Here is an 11693-nt window from a genome sequence, read left to right as displayed (position 1 = left end):
AGAGAATATTCCAGGTAGATGGCCTACGCAGTCAGAAGAGACAAGCTTGCAGCTAGGCACAGTGGCTCATGCTTATAATCCCTTTGGGAGGTTAAGGAAGGAGGGTTCTTTGAGCCTAGGAGTTCAAGATGAGCCTGGGCAACATAGTGAGACCCTGTCTCTACAAAAAAAAATTTTAAGTCCAGGCCCAGTGGCTCACTCCTGTAATCCCAGCACTTTGGGAGACCGAGGCGGGTGGATCACCTGAGGTCAGGAGTTCAAGACCAGCCTGGCCAACATGGTGAAACCACTTCTGTACTAAAAATACAAAAATTAGCTGGGCATGGTAGTGGGTGAGTGTAATTCCAGCTACTCGGGAGGCTGAGGCAGGAAATTGCTTGAACCTGGGAGGCAGAGGTTGCAATGAACTGAGATCGCACCATTGCACTCCAACCTGGGCAACAACAGCGAAACTCTGTCTCAAAAAAAAAAAAAAAAGAAGAAAAAGAAAGAAAGAAAAAGAAAAGAAAAAAAAAAAAAACCTTATTTTAATTAGCCAAGCAGTGTGGCTGGCACCTGGAGTCCCAGCTACTCAGGAGACTGAGGCAGGAGGATGGTTTGAATCCAGGAAGTTGATGTTGCAGTAAGCCATGATTGTGCCATTGCACTGCAGCCTGGGCACAGACCCAGACCCCATCTCTAAGAAAAAAAGAAGAGGAGGAGTTAGGTTTCAAAACCCCATGCTACCCTTAACTAATTACTGGATATCAGGCAAGCTAGCATATCTCTGGGTTTAATTTCTTCATGTGCAAAGTGGATATAATGTCAATGCTTACCTCTCAGGCCATCAGTGAGAACATGGAGACAAGGTGTGATAGAGTAGTCATTATAGTTCATTGTCAGTGTCCTTCATTTATAAACTGAATAAGTTGGTGGGAAAAATCTGCAAGATTCCTTCCAATCCTGAAATACTATAAATTCTTGATCTTTATTTTTAGGTAAAGAGACCCCACTGTTGAGGAGTTCTGGGTGCTGTCCACGTAAATGGTGACCTACCTCAGGACAACTGTGATTGCCTGAAATTGAAGAAATATAGTGTCCCTTGCATTCAAAGGTGACGTCAGTGATGGTGATGGTGGCTCTGTATGGGGAAAAGAGGTGCCGAATGAACACACATTCCACCCTTATTCTACATGGGAAAACACCCTGAGCTGGCAGTTGTGGCCGATTTGCTAGGGTCTTAATTTGTGGTTGACTTAGACAGAGGGGCCCAAATGTGCCTGGCTTTTGTGAAGTGGTCAGCTGTCCCCACTGACTCATGTTCAAAGAGTTACCTGATTTTTTTCAATATAAGAGAAGAGTTACCGACTTGTGGTTGTTCCTCCTTCTTTTAAGTAAATGGTCATATTGCCCTTCTTGCTGAAAATAAGTTGCTAGAGCAGATTTCTCAAGTCTGGGCAGGGAACTGCAGACTGACTTCAGCAATGGCATAAAATGAGGTGAGTGACGAACCGAGAAGAGGCCACAGGAAAAATGAAGGTGAAGGCATTTGAGGTGGTCCTAGGGCTTATGGCCATGTCCATAACTATTTTATTCCTGTATACCAACCATTTAGTCCTGCAAAAACACCTTCCACAGGGGAAAACCTCAAACCCTTCAGTCCTTGCAGAAGTGTGTGGCATGATTGTGACAGGCAAGAAAATGTTCTTCAGTGAAAATATACCAGTGACGCCATTGAGAAATGTAACTTGCCAGCAATACTTGATCTGAAATCACTACATAATGGAACCTCTGTCCGAAGATGAAGCCGAGTTCCCATTGGCCTATGTCATGGACATCCACAAAGACTTTGATACATTTGAAAGGCTCTTCAGGGCCATCTACACTCCCCAGAACCTCTACTGTGTTCGTGTGGATCAGAAGGCCCCAGTCGCTTTCAAAGACGCTGGAAGAAAGCTACTGAGCTGCTTCCCAAACGTCTTTGTGGCTTCTAAGAGGGAGTCTGTGGTCTACACGGGGATCTCCAGGCTCCAGGCTGACCTGCATTGCCTGAACGACCTTGTGGCCTCTGAGGTTCCCTGGAAGTATGTCGTCAACACCTGAGGGCAAGAATTCCCCCTGAAAACCAACAGGGAAATAGTTCAGTATTGAGGGGACTGAAAAGGAAAAACATCACCCCCTGCGTGCTGCCTCCTCCTCACATTATCAGGAGGACCAAATACATGCACTTGGAGCAGAGATACAGTTTGTTTTCCTTCATGCTGTGGACCTGGATGAGGAAAATGCCTCCTCCCCACCATCTGACAATTTACTTTGGCTCTGCCTATGTGGCCCTTACAAGGGAATTTGCTAATTTTGTTCTTCAAAACCAGAGGGCCATTGATTTACTCAAGTGGTCAAAAGACACCTCCTCTCCTGATGAGCATTTCTGGGTGACACTCAGTAGGATTCCAGGTATGTGGAACTTGATTTCCAATCTACATAAAGTCTAAACGGTGTGTGTGAATGTGCACATGTGTGTTACACATTGAAAATGGTCTTGATGAAGTTATGTATACCCACCTATGTTTCTAGACTTAATGAATATCTTGTTGACTGCTTTGCATATCTGTTTCAATGAATTAATATAAAATAAATTATACTTCTGGCTGGGCGCGGTGGCTCATGCCTGTAATCCCAGCACTTTGGGAGGCCGAGGTGGGAGGATCACTTGAGGTCAGGAGTTTGAGACCAGCCTGGCCAACATGGTGAAACCCTGTCTCTACTAAAAATACAAAAATCAGCTGGGTGTGGTGGCACTGGCCTGTAATCCCAGCTACTCAGGAGGCCAAGACAGGAAGATTGCTTGAACTTGGGAGGTGGAGGCTACAGTGAGCCAAGATTGCAGCACTGCACTCCAGCCTGGGTGGCACGGCAAGACTCCATCTCAATGAATGAATGAATGAATCAATGAATGAATGAATAAAATAAATTATGCTTCTATGTGTCACTAAATATACTGTTAGCTTATTTCTCAAGGAAAAAATTGCCCCCTGCTGCAATGATTTGACTTAACTGGTTCTTTCCCAATAAGTAGATTCAGTCCTGAATCTCCAGAATAGTCATCCTTTTTTCCCGACCTTCATCACCAGACTCTGGGTTTGCAAAAGACTGATGTATACTTGGATATTTGATGATTTTATTCCTTTGTTAGTAAAAGGCATAGAATTATGTGGAGCATTTTATTTCCCTCTCCAGCAAAATTCCCATGGACTGGTCTCTATTTTTAATACTTTTGCAAATAGTACAGAATGACAGGCCATGAAGAAATGATGAGTCATGCGTTCATGAGGAAGCTGAATTGTAGATCTGGGCCCCACACACGCGGTGCAGTGTAAGATGAAGAAGATAACCAGGCACGACCATTAAAATGGCTCCTTTCCAATTAGAAAAAAAAAAATTCATGACCATTTTAGAAAACATGGAAAATAGGAAAAAAATATGAAGAAGAAAGTAAAATTTCTCATAATCCTAAAACTCTAAAAAAAATTCCGTTAAAAGAGTTGGGCTTCTTTTAGTCTTTTCAAAATAGGTCATTTCAAGAATTGTTGACTTGGCCAGGCGGGGTGGCTCACGCCTGTAATCCCAGCACTTTGGGAGACCAGGTAGATCACTTGAGGTCAGGAGTTTGAGATCAGCCTGGCCAACATGGTGAAACCCTGTCTCTACTAAAAATACAAAAAATTAGCCGGGCGTGATGGCAGGCATCTGTAATCCCAGCTACTCGGGAGGCTGAGATAGAGAATTGCTTCAACCCGGGAGGCGGAGGTTCCAGTGAGCCGATATTGCACCACTGCATTCCAGCCTGGGCAACAGAGCAAGACTCCATCTCAAAAAAAAAAAAAGAGAGAGAGAGAAAAGGAAAGGAGGCCAGGTGTGTTGGCTCACACCTGTAATCCCAGCACTTTGGGAGGCCAAGGCGGGTGGATCACCTGAGGTCGGGAGTTCAAGACCAGCCTGACCAACATGGAGAAACCCTGTCTCTACTAAAAATACAAAAAATTAGCTGAGTGTGGTGGTACATGCCTGTAATCCCAGCTACTTGGAGGCTGAGACAGGAGAATTGCTTGAACCTGGGAGGCGGAGATTGCAGTGAGCCGAGGTCGTGCCATTGCACTCCAGCCTGGGCAACAAGAGCGAAACTCGATCTCAAAAAGTAAATAAATAGGCCGGGCGTGGTGGCTCAAGCCTGTAATCCCAGCACTTTGGGAGGCCGAGACGGGCGTATCACGAGGTCAGGAGATCGAGACCATCCTGGCTAACATGGTGAAACCCCGTCTCTACTAAAAAAAAAATACAAAAAACTAGCTGGGCGAGGTGGCAGGTGCCTGTAGTCCCAGCTACTCGGGAGGCTGAGGCAGGAGAATGGTGTAAACCCGGGAGACGGAGCTTGCAGTGAGCTGAGATCCGGCCACTGCACTCCAGCCTGGGCGACAGAGCAAGACTCCGTCTCAAAAAATAAATAAATAAATAAATAAATAAATAAATAAATAAATAAATAAATAAAAGAAAAGAGAAAGAAAAGAAAAATAATCGTTGATTTGGGCCGGGTATGGTGGCTCACGCCTGTAATCCGAGCACTTTGGGAGGCTGAGGGGGGTGGGTCACTTGAGTCCAGGAGTTCAAGATCATCCTGGTCAACATGGTGAAACCCTTTCTGTACTAAAAATACAAAAATTATCTGGGCATAGTGGTGGGTGCCTGTAGTCCCAGCTGCTTGGGAGGCTGAGGCAGGAGAATTGCTTGAACCAGGAGGCAGAGGTTGCAGTGAGCCGAGATTGTGACACTGCATTGGGTGACAGAGCCTTGCTCACACACAAACAAAAGGTTCATTTGCTATTTCTTCAGTTTATCCTGGCTTTATGACTGCAAAAAAAAATTTTTTTTTAACTCCATTGGATTTTTTCTTTTATTTTTGTTTTAAGTTGATGTCTCACTATGTTGCCCAGGCTGGTCTCAGAATTCCTGTGCTCAAACAACCCTCCTGCCTCAGCCTCCCTAGTAGCTGAAACTGCAGGTGCATACCACCATGCCCTGCTTTATCCCCCACTAAATTTTATAAGCTGCTTCTAACTGCAAAGTGTTTGGCAGAAGAGAGGGACATGGCTAAGCACACGGTATGACTAGCTTGTTCCCTGGGACAGGAATCAGTTCATTCCTGAAAGGGTATGTAAAGAGCCTGTTTGCCTGGCCTGGGAAAAGCCAGAGGTTCAGAGAGGAAGTGACTTGCTCAAGATATACAGCTTGCATTAGAGAGGAGAGAACGTGCCTTCTGAAAATGCACAGGGCATTTTCTACTAAATTCTGCTGCCATCTTAGGATTTCCCTTCCTCAGTGAGGGGCGCATTTGAGCAGAACACATATCTAAATCTGTTAGGGGTTACCCTGGGGCAGAGACTATAAGATTTCCTACCAATAACTAAACGTAAGGATGGAACCTTAAACACAGGGGTCTATGAGGGAATCCAAAACTTCCCCTCTGGAAAAAGCAGCCTCTAAGGCGGCAAAATGGAGGGTAGTCTTAGGAAAACACCCAAATAATTATCCTGAGGTCTATCTTGGAGTGTCCTCGTGAAAAACCCAATTACACCCAGGGCAGTTACCTTTCTGAGGAGTTTCTTCTTACAACATTCCTGGAGTGGAAAGTGATCAACTCAAAGCCCTCCAGGATTCTGGAGGCAGGGGATGAGCTAGTGTCAGGTAGCACCTGGTATCCAGCAGTTTAAGAAATCCAGACTTCAGACGGGCTCTCCGTAGCTCTGTCTCTGAGGCTCTCAGGGCAGGCCTTGGGGGTGGGACTGAAAGCAAACAGACCTTCCCTCTTTCACATTCCAGCCTTTGTTATTCCACTTAAAACACTAGGGTTAAACTGCGTTTATCTTAAACAGGCTTACTGTGTTCACTGCGGGACGCCTCTGAGCAATCTTATCCTCCTGGGAACCGAGAGAGGTAGGTGGAGGTCAGCGTGCTGGGAAACTGGTGGAGGGAGGCAACTGCAGGGAGCTGGTCTTCCCGGGTTACCTCTGTTAAATTGCTGACGGCAGTTTAAGGTCCAATAGACTGGTACTCACGTGGGCTGCATGGATGTTTTATATTTCCAGAACCTAGCACAATGCCGGGCATAAAGTAAGTACACCAAAAAATGTTGAATGAGTCATTTGGTCATGAGATTTCTGTTTCCAAAGGTTTTTTTTCAAAGAATAGCATGGTTGTATGTTGTTTCATTACGTGACGGGCCTACTGGACACTAGGATTTTCCATCTGTGTCTTTAAATCATGAGTATCCTTCTGTATCTCAGTTACAACTTTTAACTTTGTAGGAAAGGACAACGCTCACTTCAGACTTAATGGTTTATGTTTCTCTGTTCCCTTCAGGCAAGGGAAAATGTTTCCAGAATTTGACAAGGTACTTGGCACTGTCTGGCATTTAATTTTTTTTTTTTTTTTTGAGATATAGTCTCACTCTGTCACCCAGGCAAGAGTATGGTGGTGCCATCTCGGCTTACTGCAACCCTCACCTCCTGGGTCCTGCCTCAGCCTCCTGAGTAGCGGGACTACAGGCATGAGCCACCAAGCCCGGCTAATTTTTGTATCTTTAGTAGAGACGGGGTTTCATCATGTTGGCCAGGCTGGTCTCAAACTCCTGACTCCATGTGATCTACCTGCCTTGGCCTCCTAATGTGCTGGGATTACAGGCGTGAGCCACCGTACCCAGCCTAAAATGTATTTTATTTAATTCGTTCTTTTGAAACATTCCTGTGAGGTATGGACCTCATTTGATAATAGGTAAAATTGAAAATGAAGCTCTGGGCCATGTAGAAAAGTAGTAGATCCATATTGCCGTTCTATGAAAGCCCATCTTCTGATATTAAAGACAGGTCTACTAAGTAAATTCAGGTTTTGCCAAACTCAAAGCTACTTTTCTGTTTTCCTTGTTTTTCAATGTAGGCCTTTGAGAGTCGTCGCTTGTAAAGAGAGTCTTTCCACACCTGGTAGCAGATTGGCCAAATAGAGGGTAGTTACTTGTAGGCTGTGGTTTTCCAGAAGAAATAAGGAGACTGTAATCCCAGGCCCTGGGGACCCTACAGCGTAAAGGATTTGTTTCTTTGCACTCTGTTCTGATTGCACAGCATATTGCAATCATCGGAAGAAGGGAGGCTACATTCTTTCATGTAATTCTTCTTAGCGATCAGAAGCTTGAGGTCTCCCTTGTGGAAGTATTCTACCTATGGCAGTGATTTTTGGTTCCTGTAACTTCAAAATCCTATCAAGGACTTTCCGAGCGATAGAGGGCGGGAGGGTAAGAGCAAAACTCCAGAAAGGTGAAAACAACACATAAAGCCTGGGGCACCGAGATGGAGCTGCTGTTCTAGCTTCTCATAATATCCAACTTAGAGAAAACACTCAATCTTCAACTCTGGGGTAACTTTCTGCAACAGTAAAACTAGACTGCTAAAACGTATGAGGTTCTCTGGCTTCTCCCCTAGCCCCTGGCTTGGAAAGCCTGGAGTTGTCAGATATCTTTTCATGTGCAAATGCAGGTGGAAAGTACCTTTAAGGCCTGGACTCTGCCTAGTAACTGAGCTGCTATTTAACTTTCCTCAGCCTTGCATTGCCTCAAAGTTATTTAATTGACTGGATTGAAAAGACCAGCTTTCGGCCAGGCGCGGCATAGCTCATGACTGTAATCCCAGCACTTTGGGAGGCCGAGTCAAGTGGATCACCTGAGATCAGGAGTTCGAGACCAGCCTACCAGCATGAACCCCCATCTCTACTAAAGAGAAAATACAAAAATTAGCGAGGTGTGGTGGTGCATGCCTGTAATCCCAGCTGCTCAGGAGGCTGAGGCAGGAGAATTGCTTAAGCCCGGGAGGCGGAGGCTTCAGTGAGCCTAGATGGTATCATTACAGTCCAGACTGGGAAACAAGAGCGAAATCCGTCTCAAAAGAAAAAAAAAAAAGGACCAGCTTTCTCTTATATTTTCCTATTACATTTTTTCCCACCTATTTTTTGTTAAACGATCACAACCCACTTCATTTCTCCCTCGTAGCCTCTTCTTCCCCACAGCTTTCCATCCAGGTCTGGAATTAGCTCTGACTTCTCTACAAGCCCTGAGCTGAGCATGTTAGGTGCCCTACCTCCAGAATCCTCCCAGCAAGACCTGGAGATTGCTGTAGTCTTGACTTTAGACTTGAAAAACCAAGGCTGGATGCGTTGGCTCAGGCCTGTCATCCCAGCACTTTGGGAGGCCGAGGCGGGCGGATCACGAAGTCAAGAGATCGAGACCATCCTGGTGAACACGTTGAAACCCTGTGTCTACTAAAAATACAAAAACATTAGCCGGGTGTGGTAGCGAGTGCCTGTAGTCCCAGCTACCTCGGGAGGCTGAGGCAGGAGAATGGCGTGAACCCGGGAGACGGAGCTTACAGTGAGCCGCGATGGCGCCACTGCACTCCAGCCAGGGCCAAAATGCGAGCCTCTGTCCCAAAAAGAAAGAGAGAGAAAGAGAGAGAGAGAAAGAGAGAGAGAGAAAGAAAGAAAGAAAAGAAAGGAAAGGAAGGAGGGAGGGAGGGAGGGAAGGAAGGAAGGAAGGAAGGAAGGAAGGAAGGAAGGAAGGAAGGAAGGAAGGAAGGAAGGAAGGAAGGAAGAAAAAGAAAGACCAAGACTAAGACTAAGGGGTGTGGTGATCTAGCTAGGAAGGAAGCCACATTCCAGCCTGTGAGATCCACGCTGGATCTCGGTTTGTTTTTCAACAAATGGGTGTTGTTTTCTCAAATTCACTCCAAGAGGAAGCTGTGATTATAAATAAAATGACTTATTCAAGGGTTCCAAGCCTGTCAAGAATGGCCTTGGTCCACGGAGACTTTCTGACACATAATCCAGGGCTTTTTTTTGGGAACGGAGTTTCGCTCTTGTTGCCTGGGCTGGAGTGCAATGGCATGATCTCGGCTCATTGCAACCTTCACCTCCCAGGTTCAAGCGATTCTCCTGCCTCAGCCTCCTGAGTAGCTGGAATTACAGGCATGAGCCACCACGCCTGGCTCATTTTGTGTTTTTAGTAGAGACGGGGTTTCTCCATGTTGGTCACGCTGGTCTTGAACTCAATCCAGGGCTCTTTTTAACCATACTATCTAAGCCCTGTTGCTCGAAGCCTGTAGTTATAACCTGTGCTTAAAAAGAAATAGTGATGAGGATAAAACAGGGTACCGAACTTGTCAATAGAAAACACATAAATAAGAAAGAGGAGGCAGACAGGAGGACAGGAAAAGGTTGTCTTTTTGAAAAAGGACAAAATGAAACAAAAATTAGACAGGCATGGTGGCGCACACCTGTAATCCCAGCTACCTGGGAGGCTGAGGCAGGAGAATGGCGTCAACCCGGGAGGCGGAGCTTGCAGTGAGCCGAGATCGCACCACTGCACTCCAGCCTGGGCGACAGAGCGAGACTCCGTCTCAAGAAAACAACAACAACAACAACAAAAAACCAGTTTATTCCAAGCTGTTCTTCCTCTGAGACCGCATCAGGCTTTCATAAACATTGAGAAAGTTTCCACTGCCCCGCCCTGGTTTCTAATTTGGGCACGCAGGTGATGTCATGGTAAAATGAATATGTGAAAAGCGCTTTGGGCGTCATATGGTCCATGAATAATTAAGGTGAGGATGATGGGATTCTTGTCTGTGGAAAGGAACCCCTTTTTTTCTGCTTCTCTTTCTACAATCAATTATTGAGATTAAACTCTAAATGCAGTATCTTAGTGCAATAAAAATTAGTTTATATCCTGGAGTGAGAATTTATAAGAATATGTGTTATGGAGAAATAAGCAATTAGAGATTGAACATAATATACACCCTGCCAGTTACTGAGCAACCAAACTACAAGTCTTTGCTGGTTCCCCATTTGTTCAGAACTCTCTATCCCACCTGATCAGTGCCTCCAACTTAGAATTTGGGAGTATTAATTTTGATCCGAAGTTCAAGCTGGGATGAACAATCTCTACTCTTTTTGGTCACTCCCTGATTACCATCTCCTCGCATTATATCACATAAATGCAAGAGCCTAGGGCCCAGAATTGAGGAGAGTGATTAGTGATAGATTGTACAAGGGCACTGGGAAAGCTTCAGGGTCAGGAAGACCAGCGTGTCCCATATGCCTACCAAAAGAAATGCACCAGCTAGCACTGGCTTGATGAAAAAGGAAATAGATTCATATTAATTATTTTTTAAATGTCTAGCATTGTCAAAGATACTATTTTACATAATCATAAATGCTCCAGAGCTCAAAATCAAGGAACCCTCATAGCATTTCAGGTAAGGTACAAGTAAAGATGTATGAACTTGCTTGTACTTGCAGCAGAGCACAAAATACAAGTGTTTGTTACCTTGCAGCTAAATCAAGTGAGTTGTAAATTCGAAGAGCAGGCAAATGATTCAAGATGCTTCTATGCCTGCAATGTCTGGAGGGATAGAACTAGGCCAAGAACGAGGTGAGAGTCAAAGAAAGAAAGACCTGATGTAATTGTCTGGATAAATTGGGAGAAAACATGGTAAAACTTACTTGACTAGTTTAGATAAGCATAATTCAGCATTGACATTTTCATTTAATCATTCCTATAGTCAATTTCATTTGATATGGACAGGGTCTAAAGAGACATTAAAAGTCAACTAAAAATTAGAGAAATTTTAGTCATTTCAGAAAAGATTGATTTTGTATGTGTACTGTATTGAAGAAGTGATTTGTTCAAACAAATTCTGGATAGATGCATGAAAGATAGTTAAGAGAATAGATATTTGGGGTGATTAAATTCTATTTTGGGGGCCCTATGGGCATGACTGGGTGTTCCTGAGTCACGCTGTAGAATCTGATTCCAGAAGCAACTGAAAGCTGACTCACTGAGTTTTAGAGAATTTTCCCTGTGTCCTTTCTTGTCATCATTTCCTGTGTTCCTGATGCTGTGAAATGGGGTTAGCCGCCATCTCAATGTGTTCGCTGTTAGCTGGGATAGCGGAAAAACCAACAAGAATAACTCCAGATTCTAAAGTAGTGATTGTGAAGATAATACCCGAGGCACACCAGGAAGCACTATGGAAAATGTTATGGTGTAATAGTACGTGCAAAATGCAGGATTTAAGCTTGCATCTTCCTGCATTCTTTTTTTAATTAGAGATGGGGCCTGGCTGTGTTGCTTAGGGTGGTCTCAAACTCCTGGCCTCAAGAGCTCCTCCTGCCTTGGCCTCCCAAAAGTGCTGAGATTACAGGCGTGAGCCATTCCACCCAGCCTCTCCTGTGTTCCTGATAAAATAAAAATGTGTATATCCTGTAGGCAAGAGGTAAATGAAAGTACAGGATGTGGAAACACTGTGTTTAGAAACTACCTACAATATCATGTTGTCTTTGTGATTAAGAAAATGAGCCGGGTGCAGTGGCTCACAGCTGTCATCCTAAAGCTTTGGGAGGCTGAGGTAGGAGGATAGCTTGAGGAGTTCAAGACCAGCCTGGGCAACACAGTAAGACCCCCACCTCTTTGAAAGTGTAAATTAATTAATTAATTTAATTTAATAAAAATCGGAAGATATATTAGAAAAATTAGGTATGTTGACTGCACCACATTCTTAGATACAAATATATGTCTCCGACGAATCAGTATTACCTGGAATTTCTCACTAATGTGATCAGGG

The 11693-nt window shown here is 44.5% G+C and overlaps 1 pseudogene; it reads left to right on the top strand.

The window, feature by feature from the left end:
- The first annotated feature begins 1512 nt into the window (after positions 1 to 1512).
- Positions 1513 to 6990, top strand: LOC111521765 (annotated as a pseudogene).
- Positions 6991 to 11693: the final 4703 nt, after the last annotated feature.

The sequence above is a fragment of the Piliocolobus tephrosceles genome, chromosome 5, assembly GCF_002776525.5.
Source record: "Piliocolobus tephrosceles isolate RC106 chromosome 5, ASM277652v3, whole genome shotgun sequence".
Lineage (NCBI taxonomy): Eukaryota > Metazoa > Chordata > Mammalia > Primates > Cercopithecidae > Piliocolobus > Piliocolobus tephrosceles.
This window is presented reverse-complemented; position numbering and strand designations above follow the sequence as displayed.